The sequence below is a fragment of the Anser brachyrhynchus genome, assembly GCF_964034855.1.
Source record: "Anser brachyrhynchus genome assembly, chromosome: 17".
In the NCBI taxonomy this organism is placed as follows: Eukaryota; Metazoa; Chordata; class Aves; order Anseriformes; family Anatidae; genus Anser; species Anser brachyrhynchus.
This window is the reverse complement of record NC_137710.1, coordinates 12962348-12982488: the sequence shown is the minus strand read 5'-3', so window position 1 is coordinate 12982488 and position 20141 is coordinate 12962348. Positions and strand designations below refer to the sequence as shown.

Here is a 20141-nt window from a genome sequence, read left to right as displayed (position 1 = left end):
CCTGAGTTTTGGAAAGTCCTAAGAGCCCACCCTGTGAAAACCACCCATTAAAGGAGCTTATGTAGGGTGCTCAAAACTGCTAATCATGTTTGAAACTCTTGGCCCTATACAAAAGGAGTTACATTCATGCAAATTATTATTTTTTATAATACAGAAATATGTATACTTTAAGCCAGCCATGTGAATACTAAGAAATAATCTTTATCTGAGTGATGCTGCTGATCGTGTGACAAATGGATCAGACAACACACTGTGCATTTCAAGAACATCTTGACTCAAAACATCACTGCCAAAAGGCCTGAGTGCTCAGCCTGAATGGCTTTGAAACCAGAGCCCTTCAAACCATAATTCAAGGACTTGGGAGTAGCAAAGGGCAGAAGAGATGAATGGCATAACAGCCGAGAACCGATCTGAGAAGAAGGGATGTCATAGGGTTGCAAGGGACAGTTGGGGAATTTCTTTGCCTCGGTGGGTTGTGGGCCCTCGTGCTCACTGCCTGACATCAGCCACTTGGAATGCCAGTAATATAACACCCCTGCGACACTCGCTGCTCCTGCCGTACAGTTTTATTGCCCTGCTTCCACTCTCTCTGGTTTATATCGGATTGTGTTTTCCAAAGACAGGCAATAAAGAGGGGAGGAGGGGAAGGGGGATTTATAGCCTGCTAAACTAAACTTCCCTGGACTTGCTGTCCTCTGTCCCAGCCTTCCTCTTGCTGCCCTGACTGGTCTGCAGGAACAGCGCTTACAGCAAGGTCTCAGGGGTGTGAAGGACGAGGCTTGTCAGAGGCTCGCTTGGGCTCTCTTCTTGGGAGGTCAGAGAGCACACACCGGTCATCTGCTAGCTTGGTTGCTTCAGTGCATCAGGCAGTGTGCCACGCTTTTATGGAAAAGCATGCAGGCTTTTTCACGTGCTAATAATCTTGTGAGCAACCTTGAAGGGCGTACTTAAAATTTACCACACGAGACTCTCGCTGTGGAAGGATTGTGGAACAAGTTAAGACTTACAAAAATCTGGCTTGATGCAGGCATCTTTAGTACTGTGAAATGATTGTCAAGGTCCCTCTGCCTCATAAGATTTAATGTCAAGGTTAGGCTTGTTGCCTGTGTGATTTCAAGCATGTTATGATAGTACAATGTGGCTTGGGATCTTTATAATATAGATCTAACTGAGCTGGAAGCTTTTACAATCTGAAGATGAAACACTTGTTTAGTGCTGCTGAGGACAACCAAAGCATGACTGTGTCACTGTTAGTTGTCCCATTACATGGTCCATAAGGTGTATGATGTGAATACATGCAGCTGGAAACAAGGGCTACCATAGTTTTCTCAGACAGTGCTGTTCCTGCAAGTAGCTACAATCCCGAAAGACTGTGATTAGGCATCTCTACTTTGTGACAGGTGTAATGATGTTGCAGCGTAACTTTGACACGCTCTATAAATACAGGGGGTGAGGTAGGGAATGAGGGAGGGGGGGTTGGGATTTAGATCCAGGGACGGGAGAACCATTTCCACATAGCAAATTGCTAATGAAATGCTCACCTAAGGCAGAAGTCTGAAACAATGACTTTCATCAGTGGACAGTTCCTCTACCTCCTGTGCTGTTCATGTATTGCAAAACATGCAGCCTCTGACAGTATTTTCTGAGAGGTGGGATATATAAACTCCTTCCTACTGAACTTCTAGTGTAATGTGGTTTGAGGCTGAGAGAGAACAAGTGTAAAGCAATTTTGTGAATCGAGTCATTGCATGCAGAGAAGTGTGGCAGATAAGTGAGGAGATAGTCAAACACCAGTAAAATGCAAGCACATGCCACCATGTAAACAGTGAAATTACCATGTGCTCCACTGTCCTGTGATAAAACTGTCAAGTATCTCTCAACTGCCCATCACTGACAGAAATTTTAACCCAGCCCTTACTAGTATGATCTCCCAGTGCCAGGTGCTCCCTTCTAGTCTCACACTCACTGTTTTCTGACCGCCTCCACCTTTGACAGCTGCCCGGGCTGCGGTGGGTAAGCCAAACGCGCCAGCACGTAACCACCAAGCAGTGGAAGGTATTGCCTCAGCTTCTCTGGAGCAGTTTAATGAGTAGCGATGGGCTGAAATGTGAGATGATGAATGGACTCTGCAAGGAATTTGTGAAACCATGCTGTTTGGATTGTTTAAGACAGTGTTGAACAAAGGACAAGGGGAAATATTGTCCTGTGGGGAGCAATTCAGCAATGGTAGAGATGTACATAAAGTGGTCTGATGGGACTTTTGTCTTATGTTTCTCTGACTGAAAGACGTGACACAGCTTCTAAGTCCAATTCAGCTGCACACGACTTGACCTGCCAGATGATACCAATCAAAGGTTAGCAAGTTTTTTTTGGTTGTTGTTTTTTTTTTTTCCTTTTTCTGTCATGAACCAAAATGGCATTGTGCTCAATAGTGTGTTAGCAGAAGCCAGACAAAGGACCTGGAACTTCGCTCTCAGAACAATTTTAGGTTTTGCAATATGGTGTGTATTACTTTCGGGGGAAACTTGGTTTCAGCTTAGTATGAGGACTGCCGTGTACAAGGAGGGAACGGAAAAATCTGTTTCTGGACACTGGGTACTTCTCCCATTGCATTTGTAAGCTCAGCCTATTTTTTCTCATAGAAAGCAGATAAATTGCTCAAACTTCAGCTTTTCTTCTCTTGTTTTGTTTGTTTGTTTAAAAGAGGTAGCAATTCCTTGTAAATGGACTCCCTTTAGGTCTTGAAAGGAGATCGCTTCTCAGGTCAAGCTCTTATGTTTTCATACTTTATTATCCAGTCTAAGGAGAACAAAACATGAGGGGAGGGAGAAGGAAAATCTGACATTTGGAAAATGTTATCACTCTTCCCCAGCCCCTTCTCCTTGCCCCCAGGAAATCCCTTATCTCTTCCTTAGCCATAGGGACATGATCTTTGTATATTTTGTACTTAAAATTTACCAGCACCTGTATACTTTCACTAGTCCCTTTTCTTACTGGTCAAACAATTTGTCAATCTTTGTTTCTGTCCAGCTGTCACCTGCCTGGACAGGCCAAAGCTATTAAGGGCAGAGGTTCAGAGCTAGTGGGGAAAGGGTTGAAAGGCCAGGATTGCCTGTATGCAAATATATCTCTTTTGCAGATGATGAGGTGACATTCAGGAAGCTTATGATACTGAGTCAAGTGGAATGTCTGGGTGAGGTCAACTCAGTGAGAGAAATCATCTATTAGAAAGGCAGCAGAGAGATACACAAAACAAATGGCCTGAAGTTGTACTAGGGGAGGTTTAGGTTGGATATTAGGAAAGATTTCTTCACTGGAAGGGTTGTGAGGTATAAGAACAGGCTGCCCAGGGAAGTGGTTGAGCCACAATCCCTAGAGGTCTTCAAAAAACACACAGATGTAGAGCTTAGTGACGTGGTTTAATGGTGGACTTGACAGTGCTAGGTTAAAGGTTGGACCAGGGGATATTAGAGGGTTTTTCCAACCTGTATGATTCTGTGAAAGTATGTTACTGAAGACCCCCAACTCTTTTGGTGAACCCTGCCTGACTTCAAAAGCTACTGTATATGCAAGACAAAGAAAAGATGGCACAGGTGCAAATGAATCAAGTATAAATGACATTTCTATCCAGCCATATACCCATCCAACAGTTTTTACTGCACGCCTTTCATTGTAGTTGCATGCGATCACATTTAAAATACAGTAAGCCTGGGTATAAATAAATGCATTATCTTCCCTCCTTCTATATCAAGAAGGTTTTAACTTACTTTGGAAAAACTGTACATCTTCTGTTCTGACACAAATGCCATAAGGCTCATGGTCAATGTGATTGATTATGGCGGTCAGTTATACAGTTATGAACAATGACTTTTGACAACACGATCATCACCCATGAACTTCACAAAATCAGTCTTATAAGCAAGATGAAGTCCATCATCAAAACAGCCCTTTCTTTTTCTATTCAAAAAAAAAAAAAATATCCTCTTCTATCTTAATGCATTTGGATTTTATGGCCAAACATGAAGCTAATTCCAGAAGCAAAGACTGTGCCTTTAGCCTGAAGGCACCAGTACCTACGCATTTTAGAAAAGTTCTTCTGGAATTAAGAGTGTTGTGGTAAAGGAAAAGAAGATTTTTAGTTTTACAGCATCTAAACAATATATAGAGCTCTGCAATTCAAAATCAATACCTTAGGTGCACGTGAAACCGTGGGCAATAAATTGCTAGAGTTCCTGGTGAGCAGCAGGCTTCTGGAAACCAAGTGGTTTTCCACTACTGTAATTTAATCATAGAATGGCTTGTGTTGGAAGGGACCTTACAGACCATGCAGTTTCAGCCCCCTGATGGGATGCCATCCAGTAGATCAGGTTGCCCAGGGCTAGGCTCATCCAGCCTGGCCTTGAGCACCTCCAGGGATGGGGCATCCACAGCCTCTCTGGGCAACCTGTACCAGTGCCTCAGCAACCTCTGAATGAAGAATTTCATCCTAACAGCTAATCAAAATCTCCCCCCTTATAGTGTAAAACCATTCCCCCTTGTCCTATCATTATCTGCCTGAGTAAAAAGTTGCTATTTTTTTTTATAAGCCCTTTTTTTATAAGTATTGAAAGGCTGCAATGTCCAAAGGTTCTGGGTTTAACCGGGAAGGAATCTATTCTGTGCTCCTATGAAGAGTAGTAAGAGACTTTGGATGTCTTTAGAGACTGAAACTCTATCGATAGTCATATTCAGTCTTCCCAAAAATGTAGGGAATCCAACCCTAGTGTTCTCTATGATGCATCACTCACCAGGCTAGAAGCTGCATCCAAAACTCCCCAAAATTCAGTGAAAAACAAACTGAGTATCCTGGATAGGGCTTACCTTTTGTTGAAATGATAGGTCATGCTATATGCAAGCATGCTACAAGTTCTCTCTAAAGACAATTTTGCTTGTCTTACAGAATGATAAGCAAAGATGACAGGGGAATAATTCACCCGTACTCCTTTTAGAAGAGATCCAGCATAAACTGGCCAAGGACTTGTTTTCATGTTAGTTCCTGGAAGAGCAAGTAACTAATCTTGACACTTCTAATTAAACTGGCATTTCTTTCTTATTTAGCCATAGCGCATCTGTCCAAGACTTCTTAAATTTTCTCTGTTCAGAGGGACAACATGAGATAAAGGCACCATTTATACTCCAGAATTATGGATTACGCAGAATTCAACTTCCTCTCTGTTCTGAAAAATGTCTCTGAACATATCTCTGCAGAGATGCCTGACAAACACACTGCTCTTTAAACAGTGATGGAACTTCAACCTGCCTGAAATGCTGCCAGGATTTCACATGGAGCTTTGGGATACATGAATTACCTCACCACACCCTGCCAGGTTTTCAGTAGATAAATCCGATATAAACATCACTCCTGCCTTCACATTTTTATTTCCTGATTGCCCTGCATTTTATCTAATGCATTTAACAATGACTTCATCTGAAATATTTCTGATGGAATAATGAAAACAAAACCTGGACCCCCTCCTCCTCTATTCCTGCTGCTTATTAACCCAAGGTGATTTAGGACGTCCTTGAGCCTTACAGCAAGAAATTTATTTCAGGAGCTGTGTGCTTAGGGACATGTGGAAGAGGTTATTTATTCTAGAGAGCCATCCAGCAATGATGATGTCATAGGAACCAGCAAAATACCATATCAACTCGGTTAGTTCGCTACCAAATCATTGCCTGCAGTTTCCTATGTCTGATGGCACCTGCTGATATACAGGGTGCCTGAATGTAATTGGCATATATATTGCTTAAATTTTATAAATGCTTAAAAATAATTTTGGTTACTTTATTGTTGGGCTATTTTAAACCCCTGCAGGTAAACTTTTGCAGTTTTATACGCAACAGAAAAAGGCCTATTGTAAACAAGTCCCATCTCAATCCAAAGTGAAACAGCTCAGTCATGGCAGGCTGAACTCCCATGCAACTCTTTGCTTCCCTTGTATATACAAATGACAGATCTGTGAATCAAGAAAGTACTCCATATTTAGGACATTTTTTTTGTAAAGCCCTACCCAGAAGCAGTTGAGTTTGAAGAAATTCTGACCCATTGCTGAGGCCTTTTTCAGAACTACTTCTAAAACTCATGGCTTCCTCCTGAGACTGTCTGCAGTCAGAGTTTGCTCTTGGTTCTAAGGCAATACACATTGGTAAAAACTATCTAAGGTAACAAGTAGAGACGATCACTTCACTACGGCTGCTCTAGTTATGACTTGCCAAATACCAAGCAGTGGAGAATCCCAGGCTTATTTGGTAGAACAGCATAGAATCACAGAAAACAGGGCAGGAAAGAACACTAAAAGGTCATCTAACGCATCTCCTTCCACAGGACTTTTATACTTGTAGCGTTCCTTGATGGTGAGTCAAGGAATGGGTTAGGGTGGTGTTTTTTTGCAGGCTGAACTACAGGTTCCTTATACAAACTTCAGGAAATTATTTCAACGCAGCATAAACAAAGCACTATATTTCCTCTCTCTCATATGGGTATTAAGTAGCTTAAATGCTGTCAGTAAAGGCTGTAGTACCTCTGCCTTGCTGGATTAGAATGCATATGATTACTGAAGCTGCCTGAAGTATTTATTTCTCGTGTTTTGACTCTTTGGGGATTTGATTCTGGGGGACTTAAGTCTGTAGGAAGATTGTGTATGACTGAGTACTGAATTAGGTCCTTTATAGTAAGGAGCTATTTGCAAGTGGATTGTGACATTCTGAAATACCACATTATGCATTATTACTTGTAAATGTTGGTGTGCAATATTCCTCGTTGCAAATAACTCATAACTTGCCTGCTGTGAATATCCCATCTGCAAATTCACCCAAAGTGGGTTAGTTACAAGACTCAGGTGATGTGAATACCTTACCCTCACTGGTTACCAAGCAGCACATTCCAAGTATGTTATGAACTGTACCATTCAGTGTGTGCTTTCTGAAAACATTCAGATATTAAATTCTCCCTCTGTAGATACAGTGCTACATAACTTGAAAATTCAACAGTCTGTAGAGTATCTTGCTACGTTGAAATCCATAATTCGTTCAAAATTCTACGGTATATTCAAAGAAATATTTCTCAACACTTAGTTATACTAAGTACAGGAGTGGGGTTCTCTGTCACAGAGGTGGTCAGAATATTATTGGGACATAGTGGGAGCAATGGGTGTGAAATAACTCTTTGCTACCTGAGAGCCTGGGAGGGAAAGAAGATAACGAGTGTAAAGAGGGACCATGATTTCAGTACGAGGATGGGTAGGTCCCATTGTGCTGCTGTTACCTTAATAAGTTCAGTTGGTGTTGTGTGCAGATCCACATTCTTTTGACCCCTTTCTTGCATGAGTTCCTGAAGCCAGAAGTGGTCCCACTGGTCTTTTTATATTTCTGTTTTAATTTATACTGATCTTTCCTTTATATCTCTTTCACTAGGATGTTATGGGCAATCACTGATATCAGAACTCTATCTAGGCAAGCACATCATTTTAACATGGTCTTTCCCATGTTATTGTCTATGAAAGTTCTTTAATTCTTTATCTTTTCCCTCAAAATGCCGTGTTGCCTACCAACTGCTCTTCTCCATTCCCTTAACATAAAGCAAAGAAAGCAGATTCAAAGTACCCCTGCAACAGGACAATGTCATACCTGGGGAACAATTTGGCTCCTCTCCTACATCCTTCATTCTTGTCTTTATAGATTTTCTCCTATGCCAGTTCCTAATCTATTATTCCTTCTCTCTTTCACTTCTTATTTCCTTCATGGATCACAATCTTTCCTATATCTGCTACAGAATTCTTAAGGCGTCCGTGTGCAGTTCAAGGGTCCCATTAACAACAGGGATTGTTTGTATGACCTAATTAGATTTCCACAGAGGCAGCCTTAATTGGCCCTTTTGGTTTTTTGGATTGTCCGCAAAGTAATAGTGCAATGGCAGTGTTCATTTTGCTTGGCAATATCAGGCCATATATCACATCCTTTTCCTTCCAGTCCTTCAAATAAGCTTGTCTCATTCTTATTTTGGTTTCAAATTATAGATTATAAATTTCACTTCTCTCCACTTTTCTCTATAATTTGACCCCCAGCTGTTGAAACTACTTCAAGTGATTCCCCCTGCCCACCGTCTACCCCCATTGCTAACGGTTTCATATGAAAGACAGCCCTAGCTTTAGGAACAAATGACGTCCCTCAGACCAGCTGTGTCTAATAAAAACCCAACCTCCAACTCTCACTTCCCTTCCTCAAAAGGACAAAATTGATTTGAAAGTGCTGACGATAAGATACATGGGAATACAAAATCTCCTTCAGTCAACAGACCAGAGCTGTGCACTGTGACATCATTGTATCCAAAAGAAATGATGCTGTCAGTTTCTCCATTGCCCTGTAACTAGAAGTTATTACAGTTGTCCTGTAGCAATGATGTTTGTTCATTTAATTTAGCCTTCTTCTAGTCTGACCACAGCTATTTTCATTCCTGTAGTGCCATAATGAACATTAGATCAATTTTGTAAAAAACACTTGCTAGTATTGGATGACCACTTGAAACAATATATTTTTTGAAACTGCAGAGTACCTAAACAGGGGAAACAAGATTACACTGTGCCAGAAATGACCCTGCAACACTTGTTGCACACACAAACAAGACTGGCAGGTGACACCAGCCTATATTACTTACTTTTGCACTCTGGATGTCCTGGCAACTAGACGAAAGGTTTCCTGTATCTGGCTGTGTGGCTGAATACAGCTGTATCTGAGAGCAGACAAGGTTTCAAATCACTCCATTGCTTGGGAAACCTAAAAAGAGGACAGAGATGATCATTTTGGCTGAGTATTCAAAGATCCTCTGTATCCCTTTCTCCACCTATCATCAGCCAAAGCAGGGTATTTCTGCAATACTTCTTGCTGAAGGGAAAAGCAGTAACATGATTCTCCCCTTTTCTTTTTTTCCTGTTGCCCATTGCAGATTTATTCTGTTCGGCATCTCTCAACCTCTATGAAAACCTTCATCCCTCTCTCTCTCTTCACCCTTTTCTCTATTCTACTTGGATGGCTTTGGAGGTTTTTTTCTGGACATCTGATTGAGAACACTTTCTAGAACTCAGATAAGTAATGTTTTCATGAGATTTCTAGTATATCTGAGTCTTTGCTAATTTAGAAATATCTCTTTTAGTTTGTCTTTTAGTTCTATTTCATCCTTTAATCCCCAAGTGAAGCTGGAACCTAACAGCTACTTAGGAATTGAAAAAAAAATAGTCTGAAATCTTTTTTAAAGTTCAGAAGCGAAGTCTTGTTTTATTTAATGGCATGAGGAGATTTAAGTGCAAAGTTAATGCCTTTGTTACTACTACACAGTGAAAAAATTTTGATGACCAGAAGGAACGTAAGTATCAATGCTCTATTCAAATTTCAAAAGCTGCTCCGGTGCGTTCCCACCTTTCACTTTGGGCCCGATTCTGCAGATACAGCCATCCTATGTCACTGAAAACCCTGTAATTTCAATTTTCAGTGGGAGTCAAGATTATTTATCACCTTCCAGGAAGTTCTGAAGAGCTTACAGAAGTGAACATTCAACCACACATAGGTCAATAGTATAGGCAAGGAGGCTGGAAAATCACGAGCTTCCTCACAGCTGCCAACACGCATGGTTCATGCAGTGAGCCACAGAAACCCTGGAGAGAGAAAATCAGTTTGCTTCTTCCTGAAACTGCTCCCTGCAGAATATTTTGGAGAATTTCGTACAGTGTAATTACAAATGACTGTAATGACAGGGCCTCTGCTTGTTCCACTGGAAGACTGTTTCACTATCTAACAGATCTCATCATTCAGAAATGTTTCTGGTGCTCAGCTAAAATTTAATAACATCTTGTCATTAATCAGTCGCAGTCTCGCTTTGCTTTGTTGTGTCATTTAAGTGACTCTGGTTCTTCTTTGGAGGATACAGCTCTGCAACAATGTAGAATTGCATACCCTGTGGTATGGGAAATTAAGTACTGGGAGTAGGAACAGTTCATAGAAGTACTGTTATTTGTAGTTAGCTATGAATATCTGCAGAAGTATGTAACTTCTGCAAAACAGATATGTTGACATCTTGATATGATTGTATATGTTGACAAACCATCATTTGGGCAGGGAATTCGCTCCAACCCAAAAAAGACCACTTGAAACTGAACAGGTTTCAGAACTCAGCCTCTCTGCTTCTTGGTAGCATGCTACAAATTTGATTTAGCAAAGTACAATGATTTGATGTTACGATACCGAAAATGATTTTGTGGAGATGTTCTTTGCAATAGACGCTTCCACAGATGAAATCCTACAGTTAATCCTATATAGCTGGGATAGCAAATCCATATTTCAGCTGATAGGTAGTATTATTCTGCTGAGCAGAGGCAATTTCCTGGGCCTTTACAAGTATTTTTGTTCGATAATGTTGAGAATGGTGTTTTCATATCATAATTGGCTTATTTCCAAAATATTTGCAATCTTGATAACTCTGCACAGCACACTGGTATGTAATGCATAAGCAATCATCCGGAACTCAAAAGCTAGGCACCTCAACTGTTTCCAAACGGAGCTACCTCACATTTCTGTCTCTTGAAAAATTCACACAGAAGTCTCTTACCAGCCATCCTCACTGTTCTATATGAACTAATCCAGACCAGCGGCTGGAACACTGAACTTGTTACTAGCTTGCGGTTAATTAGTACCACGTAGGAATTCTGTGTTTCAAATGTCAGATCAAACAAAAAAAACAAACAAAAAAAAAACCACCCTACCCCATGATATTCTAAATAACTTCCTTGGTCCAGTCACTGCACAGCACATTAATCTCTTCCTAGGATTTTCATCCTGAATGCTTACAGGTGATGCCTACCATGCCAGCCACTAGCACATCCTAGCATACCATTAAACATTTTAAAGATTCTTGGAATTTCTTAAAAGAGAATATCCAGATGTTTTGATGATAATACACTGCAGCATTCTGTGATGGCCCCCAATTTTTTACAGAAATTGCCTCAATTACCTATTGTATTTTTGCGTTATTTCAACAAATGTGACAATATCCTGTATGATTTTAGTCCTGGCAAACTATCTCATGAGGAAGCATCTTGATTGTTTCTTTTTCCCCTCAGTTTCTGTACTTATTGCTGTCTGAATACTTCAGTCTTGCTCTTGCCAGTTTAGATGAGGAGGAACCCCACTGAAACCAACACAATAATGAACAGAGCGAGAAAACAGGCCCTTTTTCATTCTGCTTCATGGTGGATCAGTCCACAAGCCAGGAGTGAGCTTAACAGAACGCCTTGAGGTTGGATTTGCTTTTTGGAATTAATTGTCCCTATCGGTCCCCAGTGGAAGGAGCGGGGCTGCCAGTAGTTCATGCACTGCTGCTGGCTCAGGATCTGCCTTTGGCTGCCCTTGCTTCCCCAGAGCCAAAGGCAGTCGGCTCAGCTGGCCTAGGGAGAGGGCAGGACATCAAGAGCCACCCCTAGCTCCTACCTGAGGTTGAGCCAAGCCTTGTACAGGGTTCTATAAGTCAGCAGAAACCCACAGGTCACACTTGGTAGCGCCTCTGTGTCACACAAGGGCATCTACGTGCCGTCGCCCCCCCCCCGATTGGCACTTCGTCTCCTCCCAGCATGGTGGACAGCCTGACGGTGTTTTAAAAGAGTACTTGCTCCTCGTCCTGACAGGACAAGCCACCCCGGGTGTCCGGACAGGCACTGAGGGGCTCCTGGCAGCGTGAGGCGATAAGTACCCGCTCGAGGAGCAGCGAGCCTGCCCTCATCTACTTACACAACCCCTAGGAGCGGGCCGGGTGAGCCGTCTCTTCTCTGCCGGAGCCCTCTATCCCCGCACGATGCTTAGGAGCCAGCAGGTGGCGGGGAGGGACGGGAGGACACAGAGGCATTAAGCGAGGGTGAAGGGGCCATCGTGGGATGCTGAGGGGCGGAGGAATGCGGAGGCGCCGCGTGGCGGTGAAGGGACCCCGAGCGGCACGCGCTGAGCTGAGAGGCGCGAAGGCGCTGAGGTGCGGAGCGGCACGGCGAGCAGTGAGGCGGCCCTGAGCCGCCGAGGTGCTGGAGGGCACAAAATGGCGGCGGCGTGGCCCTGAGGTGACCACGAGGTGGCCCTGAGGCACTTAGGGCTGAATTTAGGTACGCAGATGGGTGCCAGAAAGGACGCGCACAGTTGTGGGTCACTGGATTGGAGGGGGGATGAGGCACTGTGGAGGCCTTCAAGGGTCATAGCTTTCCATAAGGAGTTGCATGTGGTGAGTATGTGCTGAAGGGTGACTTTTAAAAGTTCAAAAAGGGGGGGGAGGGTTATGTGTTTCGTTCTTTGTGAAGCGTGTTAAAAAATGACCTGATGGTTTTTGTTGTGCTATTTCATAATCAACAAAATAATGAAAAACCTGAAGGTTTGAAGGTTGCTTTTTTTTTTTCCTGAAGTCTATATTTCTAATATTAAGTATATTTTTACTTAAGAAGGTAGACAGCTTTTATCAAAAAGCTTTTTTTTTTTTTTTTAATCCAAAATATGTTCAGCAGGTTCATGCCTTTCAGGTAATGTGTTTTGCTCCCGTTTCCCTTCCTGTGCGCCATGTCCTGGGACAAAGTTACTTCAGGGCTAGAGCCTCTGGTGACACACATCTGCCTAGCTGGGTGCGGGACTGGCACGTCCTGTGCACAGATGGAAACCTGTGAATATGCACCACTGTAAATATGTTCTGCGTATAGTTGGTAATAGCTCTCATTATTTGTAGGGCTCTACAGTGACAGAGTGAGGCTCCAAGGGGCTCAGTGTCTGTGAGACCCAGGCTCGATGTCTGTGAGGCATAGGCTGGAAATGAATATTTCACATGGTGAAACATTAAACAGTGGGAGCCAGGTGAGAGAAGCGGAAGGTGAGGAGAAGTTTGAGGGGTTCAGCAAGACAGGTGTGACAGAAAATTATTCTTAGAAGTCTGACGCATGTCACGTAACCTCTTTGAATCCTAGTCCAGGTAATATCATCATTTATACCTCGGTTATCTACCATTTGAACTATGAGTGAAGCTTTGGTAGCTATTTATGTGTTAACTACAAAGGATTTGTCACTGTAAATTAACTAATAGAGCTGTAATGCTGAATCTTCTGAGTGGGTCACAACTTCTATTGTGAAAGAAGCATTTGTTGCTATGGTTCATAATAATTTCCCACTCCCCCAAATAAACTATGTAAACAATTTTTTTTTCTCATTTGAAATGCATCCCCATTAGGATGACCGGGGTGACTGTCTACACCTAGCCACTATAAATATTCATGTGAAACTTAAGTGTAGGCAAGTTTTCTATCCTAAAATATCATTGTATTCTTGTGCAAGCTCCGAAATTAGTCAAAACACATTGTTTTGAAAAGATGAATTAACCTTCTTTTTATGGTCACTGGAATTTTTGTCTAAATAGGATTACAATGCAATTTCCAATGAGAAACTGTAATGTGAGAATATTGAAAGAAATGAAAATTGCTGAAAGCCTGGTGTTTCTTCTGGTTTCCCAAACAAATGTAGTTTTGTTATTAGAGGCTTTTTAACAAAAAGAGTAGTTTAAAAAAAAGAAAAACACAATAATATCTATATGGAAATTGTTACAGTCTTCTCTCTTGCTTTAACTTTTGGTAAATATTTCTCCAATTTGTTCAGATTTAGACTATCCAGATATGCCGACAGAATTTCATTTAAATTCTGGTTTGTGTGCAGTTGCAAATTGCATGAGTTGATTTAAAACCTTTAAAAAAGTGTTAATTTGGCCCAAGCGTTTGCTACTCTGTAAGTAAAATTCCTGCTTTATTCCTATTTTAAGGTGGGAAATATCAGGGAGATAAGTACTTTAGTAACATAGAGGCTGTGCACAATGTTGACAACAGCCATTGGTGGCCTCCGCTGGGAATTGTTCCCAACTAAATGGTAGCACTGCTAGTTGACAAGGCTTGAATGGCATCCACAAATGAAGGGCATCACATCAATTGGTAGGTGAGTGAGTGCCTGGCATTTTTAGCTTATGCTCAGACTAAGACTAAGCTTATAGACTGATGATTGCATTCTGGTGATCTTTGCTGGAAGAGCTCGATGTTGACATAGGCTACTGCCACATGGCTCTTGCTGTGAACCATGTGGCTGTCAGCTCATTCGGAGGCAGAGCTTTACCACTCTCCTACACTGTGTCTCCTGCCACGAGTGCCTGAGAGTAGAATAGGTCCTGTGTGCTGCTGTGCTGAGGCAACCACAGTGCCCTACAGAGTTTCACATGTTCTACTGATTATCCAGCACACTTAAACTTTGAGTTATAAGGGTGACCCCAGCCAGTTGGCTGAAAAAATATATTTGACATCATTGAAAATGTATGCTGCTGCTGAAGCATGGATTTTAATTTGAGGAAAATGTCGGCCATAATCTAGCATACATTAAAAAATATATCTTTTTATTTCCATATGGGTCATGTTAAGGAAAATATTAAAAAAAAAAAAAAAAAAGCCAACTCTATTATATGAAGTCTCATTAAAGCAGCCTGGAAAAGTTTAGCCAATTTACAGGCTATACATCTTAATCTCCCCAAATTACAGGAACGATAGAAAAACGGGTGGCAGAGAGGAAAAGCGGGACCAGCAGAACCTGGCTGGGGGCCAAACAATGGATCAAGTAGCCCGTGCTTTCACTTGACTGCTACCCCTTGTTATTTAAAGAAAAGAAAGGATTTTCAAAGAAAGACCTTAAAGTGGCAAAGTATGGAGGGTACTTCCTTTGCCAGGTAGAAGCTAAGACCAAAGCTTGGTTACTTTAACATGTTGCCTTGCCTCAACTCTTTGGTATCTAGAGTGATAGATTTGAGAGGACAAAAAAAGTGTCTGCAATTGTGTTCTTTCTGTTCTAGAGTAAAATGGGAGAAGTGAGGGGCATATGATGGCAATGGGATACAAGTGATAGTAATACACAAGGGAATATTTTATAGCTCAGGAAGATAAGGTACTAACAACACATCTTTCTGTTTGACTGTTGGGATATGTATTCAAGAACTTTTTTTTTCTTCTGTAGCTGTTAGCAGGCAGGTGTTGTTAAGTGAAGTAATGTCTCTGCCATCTTGGACAGCATCTGCAGAGAAGCCGAAGTTAGAAAGGGTATATAGGCACTAAAGAACACAGGGACAAAACAGCCAGAGGAAAAAGGAAAGAAGCACTCAGATACAAAATAGCAGAGAAGTAATTGTCATCACTGAATTCAGTGCTGTAGGTGTAGGAAAGCTACCCGATGACCTCTTCTGCTACTGTTTGGGGGGATCTACTCAAATGGCAAAAGATGGTGTATGAAGTTGGGAAAAATCCTCGTTGCCTCCTGCATTGGTTTAGCAGACCATACGCTGCAGAAGGCATCGAAAAGAGGAAAAGTGTCCTGACATGAATTAGTGAATAAGTGTAATAGCCACCAAAGGAACAAATCTGAGTAGCAGAAGGACAAGGAGAGAAACTAGAAGATCTTGAGTGTTTCTGAATCAGTCTGGTATTAGCTGAAGCTGGGGCTGGCTTAATGTACGTATCTGAGAAATAATGTAGGACAGAGTAGGAATATAAGGTCTAGGAACGTATCAGGTTGGTCTAAATATTTTTTTTTCCTGTGGTAAGAATTCACAACTGCAATGTGGACCAAAAATGTATGGCAGAAATCAATTGTGTGTTCCCATTGTATGTCTGATTACAGTTGGCCAACCTCATCTCTTATTTCTGCAGTACCTAGAAAGCACACTGGTAGCAAGCAGGCTAGCTACCAAAGCAGACAGAGATACTCCACGTTTACTTCATTGCCCTTTCAAGATGATTGTACGTGTGCCAATATTAACCTGCACTTATGGATTCCTCACCTATGAAATCACAGCTGTCCGACAAAGCAGTTCAGTACTGTTTTGGGAAGACTGTCTCACTGAACCATCTACTTTATGCTTTTAGATCAAGGTATCTACTGCAGGAGTTTTTGCTGGAGATGGGTTTGGTTTTTGTTTTTGTTGTGTTACTGTTATTCATTTTTATTTATTTTTTCTTTTCTGTGCTCTGGTAGGCAGTCTTCACTATGACATTCCATGGGCTGAATCTTGAAATCTTCTGTTCCTGCCTTCCTATTTCTTGAGCCCTCTGGCCAGGGATTGCCCCATTATTGATGTAACAACCAAAGGGAGGGGTTACTTCACAGCAGACACTTTTTGTGTGGCCAGCTCTGGCTTGTTTGAGGAGTTTTCCTGCTGACTTGTTTGCTGGAGGAAACTTACAGCTTGGCAAATAAGTTGCGCAGCCTGCTTTCTTGTGTATTTGAGAGCATTTTTTTGCATGCATGTATGGCTGTTTGCGATGCCCTACCTATTTCTGTTGCATAGAACTTTAAAACATTGCCTGTGGGGGCTAAGGCATTTTGTGTACTTTTTGTGTGAAATGGGTCTTACAGTATGCGGTAACGTTAATATGGGCGTGTCCTGCGGGCAAGTTTATTAATACATCTAGAGATAATGGCCTTGGCAATATCTTGAAGCATCCTGCTCCATTAAATTATAGACTCTGTGGAGACAAAGAGATTAGGGAGAGCAAGGAAGATTATTCCATGCAACAAAATATCATCATAATTTGCTAGTCTTAAAAACTTCACAGCATTAAGTGAGAAAAGCTAGGTGCCTTAACTATGCTGAAGTTCCTACTGCTAGAACTGATGTACGGTTGGCTCCACCTTAACAGGTTATAACTAAGATTACAGAAAGCAATATGTGTTTATGCAGTCATATCAGTAAAAATATTCATAAGTGATCAGTGACACGTGGAAAAAAAAAAAGCTATTATTGGCTTTGTAGAGGTCTGCTCGGAAAAGTGAGTATTTTCTCCTGATAAACTTAATCTTTCAGTCCCTGTTTATTTTCATGGCTTGTCTGCAAACAGACCATAGAATATCCTAACTATTCAACATTTTATGAATTTCTTTTATCATTGTAAATGCAAGTACTTCAAGACAGGGGCTATGACTTCTATGTTCCTACCACGCTTCATACAGTGACATCTTAGTCTGGTCTGAATTTGGCTGCCTGGACAATACCTTGCCAACCATATAGTAACTTGTTATTTCTAACAAATGTTTTGGAGTTCTCTGTGTAATCTATCTTTTGCCATTTTCTTTTGTTGGAGTAAATGTCTATGATGTTCCTGGATTTTCATGACTTCCGTAGTTCCTCCGGCTGTTCACGTTATACAACTCGACTTTGGGCTTAGTGACTTTGATTTGAACTGACTTCCTACCACCTCCCCTCTGGTAGGTTGACAGACTTCACAGACTCCTACCGATTAAGTTTACTTTTTTTTGTAGTTAATTTTACTTCCCATTATTATTCCTTCAGATGTTTCTGAATGTCTGAGGTACAAGTCTGATCAAAGTTTTCTGACAAAAGGAAAAATTGTTACTTGTGTGTTTATTAGCATCTGCACTGAAGAGGTGAAGACTGCTGTGATGTGAAGTGAAGACTTCTTTGAGCTAGCAGGAAGAGGTGTGACACTACTTATCTTCTCTATGTTTTCTTCCGTTTTAACTTTCTTTTGCTTTTTTTTTTTTTTTCCTTCTCTTTAAAAGTGCTCTCAGACAACCTGCAATTGTGTAGGTACATGGTTGAGAGCAATGCTAGGGAATAAAGTCACTGAAATTCCCCCCTTAAAGCACTTCAAAGTCCATTCTCAGTATGGAGCTTCTAGGATGTAGCTGTCCTTCAGGGTGATTTGACTGAGGTAATCACCACATCAGAGCTTCTACTTCTTAGTTTTGAAATTCCCAGTGAGTGCAGAGGTATGAGCTGGTAGATGTTGTCAATTTCAAAATCAATCTGCATATAAACTTCACTGTGCTATCTCTGGTATTTTACGACTCTGTTAGATCTTTTATCTTTTGGTAATTTTGACCTATATCAGGTCAAAATAACTAACACCTGTCCTGTCTAATATGTGACTAAGTGTGACACCAGGGCATGCTAGCTTGGGGAGTCTGGCCACACTTCTATGTGGGAAGTGCAGGAGGTACTTTTTTTTCTCTCTGCCATCCCCAGCATTACAGGAGAAGTTGCTTTTCCAAGCTTGAAAGATTCTCTAGAATATGTGTGCCAGATTTTTACAAATGAGCCATATGGAATGAAACGCTTATCTTTCACTGAAAATCACTGCGAGCTGGATAGCTGACTCTCAGTGGCTTTTGAAAGATTGTAGACATGAGGCAGATTAAGGAAGAATCAGGACAGTGCTATTTGCACAGCTTTCAGAGTTCTCAGAGGAGCTGAGAAAGTGTGATTGGAGTGGTATTGCTTGTGACTGGCGCAAGCCCTTTGAGCATACTTCTGGCATCTGCACATGGACATTCAAGAAAACAACATTAAGCGATTCCCATTTTTCTTTTTCATTCTGTAGTTGAAACAAACTCCATTTAAGGAATGTGGAAGAGCACCATCTCAGGTTATAGATGCTTTATGAGGTTCTTTACCCTCTACGGGTTAGCTCTAACTCTAAACTATAGCTACAGGAGGAAGAAAGTGATAGAAAAAGAAGGAAAGAAATACCTATTTAATGGTATTACACTGACTGTTGTATGTTAGCAGGTTCTATTATTCACCTGTATATAATATAAAAATTGTTTCAGTTTCTCTTTTTGCGGATCACTTATGTGAAATAGATGTTCAGTCCTTATTTTAATTTTTCGGATTCCTATATAAAGAGTGTGGTTGACACTGTAAAACTTAAGTCTCTTGGAGAAAAAAGGTTCTTTGAACTTTTTCTAGTTTTGAGACAACTTTGTCTGAAGGAATGAGTTCAAGTTTGGGGCTCAGGAGCCATGATGTCTGATCCTGCCTGGCTACGCGCTTTGTGTACGGCGTAGGACAAGTCCTTTTGCCTCAGCTTTTACTTTTCACTGCTCAAGCCTGGGAATAGACATACTTTACCAAGTAAGATACTTGGTCAATAGAAGAAAACACCAGATATATGTTAGTTAAGATTCTTGTTACTTTAAAGTCCCCATATTCTTTTTTGGGAGATGTGGGAACTTCCACAACTATCTGACTGTATTGTCCTTGTCAAGAGCAACTGGTGCATAGAAAGCTTTGAAGCACAAGTAATATTGTTCATTTTCTGCTCACGTTCTTTGTCCACAGCGTAACCATGCAGTGGTACACCATCTTGGAGCAGAGTGGGACTGTAAGAACACAGAGACTGCCTACACCAGGACATTTAATTTTTATTTCATTACTGTAAAGAAAGCCCTGTATTACAGACCATTGGTCCTTACCGGTACAGCGCTCTTGATTTATCTTATTTGGAGCTCCTGAAATCTTCTGTCATATTAATTCTGACTGTTCTCTTCTTTCCCTATTGAGTGCCACAGCAAGACAACCCAGACTATGCATATGCTCTGTGACAGTGTTGCTTGAGTGTTTGTGAAACAAGGGCAAGAAAAGTAGGTGCTGATAAACGTGTGTGTATGTATACACATAAATAAGTATGTGCATAGTAGAAAGGGGGAATTTTTGAAGACAGAATTCTTTCCTGTACGTGTTATATTAGCTACTAAATAGCAATACATTTACTCTATTCTGTTTTAAACTCCAAAAGCTGTTTAATGGGAATCTTGGCTGTTCCCTTGGACTGAAAGTTGAAAGGGAAGAAATGTCTTCTTCATCTGTAACTTGGATGCTGAGCCCATATGCATGGGCATATGAAATGGGCAGCATTTCCCTAAGCAGGAAGGATATGACAGCTAGAAAAACTGGTGTACTGTCCAAAGACAAGCCTTCCGTTCATGTAGGAGGGAAGTTCATCAGTTCCATGGAAACCTGTGTCTTTTGCAGTACTGATAATACAGATAACACCACAACATGGCTATGTTCACGTTGATCTTGTTTTGCTCTACAATGGGGATGACGACGTGTCATTCTTGCTCAGCCCAACAACATGTTCCAGCAAAAGAGGCTGATTAGTATATTCTTCCGCACTTCTGCAGGGGAGGAAGAAAGGAGGTGAGTGTCTGTCCTCCTGTCTTTACCTCTGTTGTAGAGATACTCCAATCAAATGCAGAGCATTTAAGTCTGG

General features: G+C 41.3%; 1 protein-coding gene and 1 long non-coding RNA gene across 2 annotated transcripts in view; one reads left to right on the top strand and one right to left on the bottom strand.

Moving 5' to 3' along the window:
• Positions 1-11946, bottom strand: part of LOC308179441 — a 74340-nt gene extending 62394 nt beyond the window's left edge. The window contains exons 1-2 of the long non-coding RNA XR_013940371.1: positions 11812-11946; positions 8693-8811 (exon numbers count right to left, since the gene is read on the bottom strand). This is a non-coding gene — a long non-coding RNA (uncharacterized lncRNA). The remainder of the gene's footprint in view (positions 1-8692; positions 8812-11811) is intronic.
• A 196-nt stretch (positions 11947-12142) lies between these two features.
• The window catches only part of LOC308179440 (uncharacterized protein), a 186278-nt gene continuing 178279 nt past the window's right edge, over positions 12143-20141 (top strand). The window contains exon 1 of the mRNA XM_080559608.1: positions 12143-12289. The gene's annotated coding sequence lies outside the window, so the exon portion shown is untranslated. The remainder of the gene's footprint in view (positions 12290-20141) is intronic.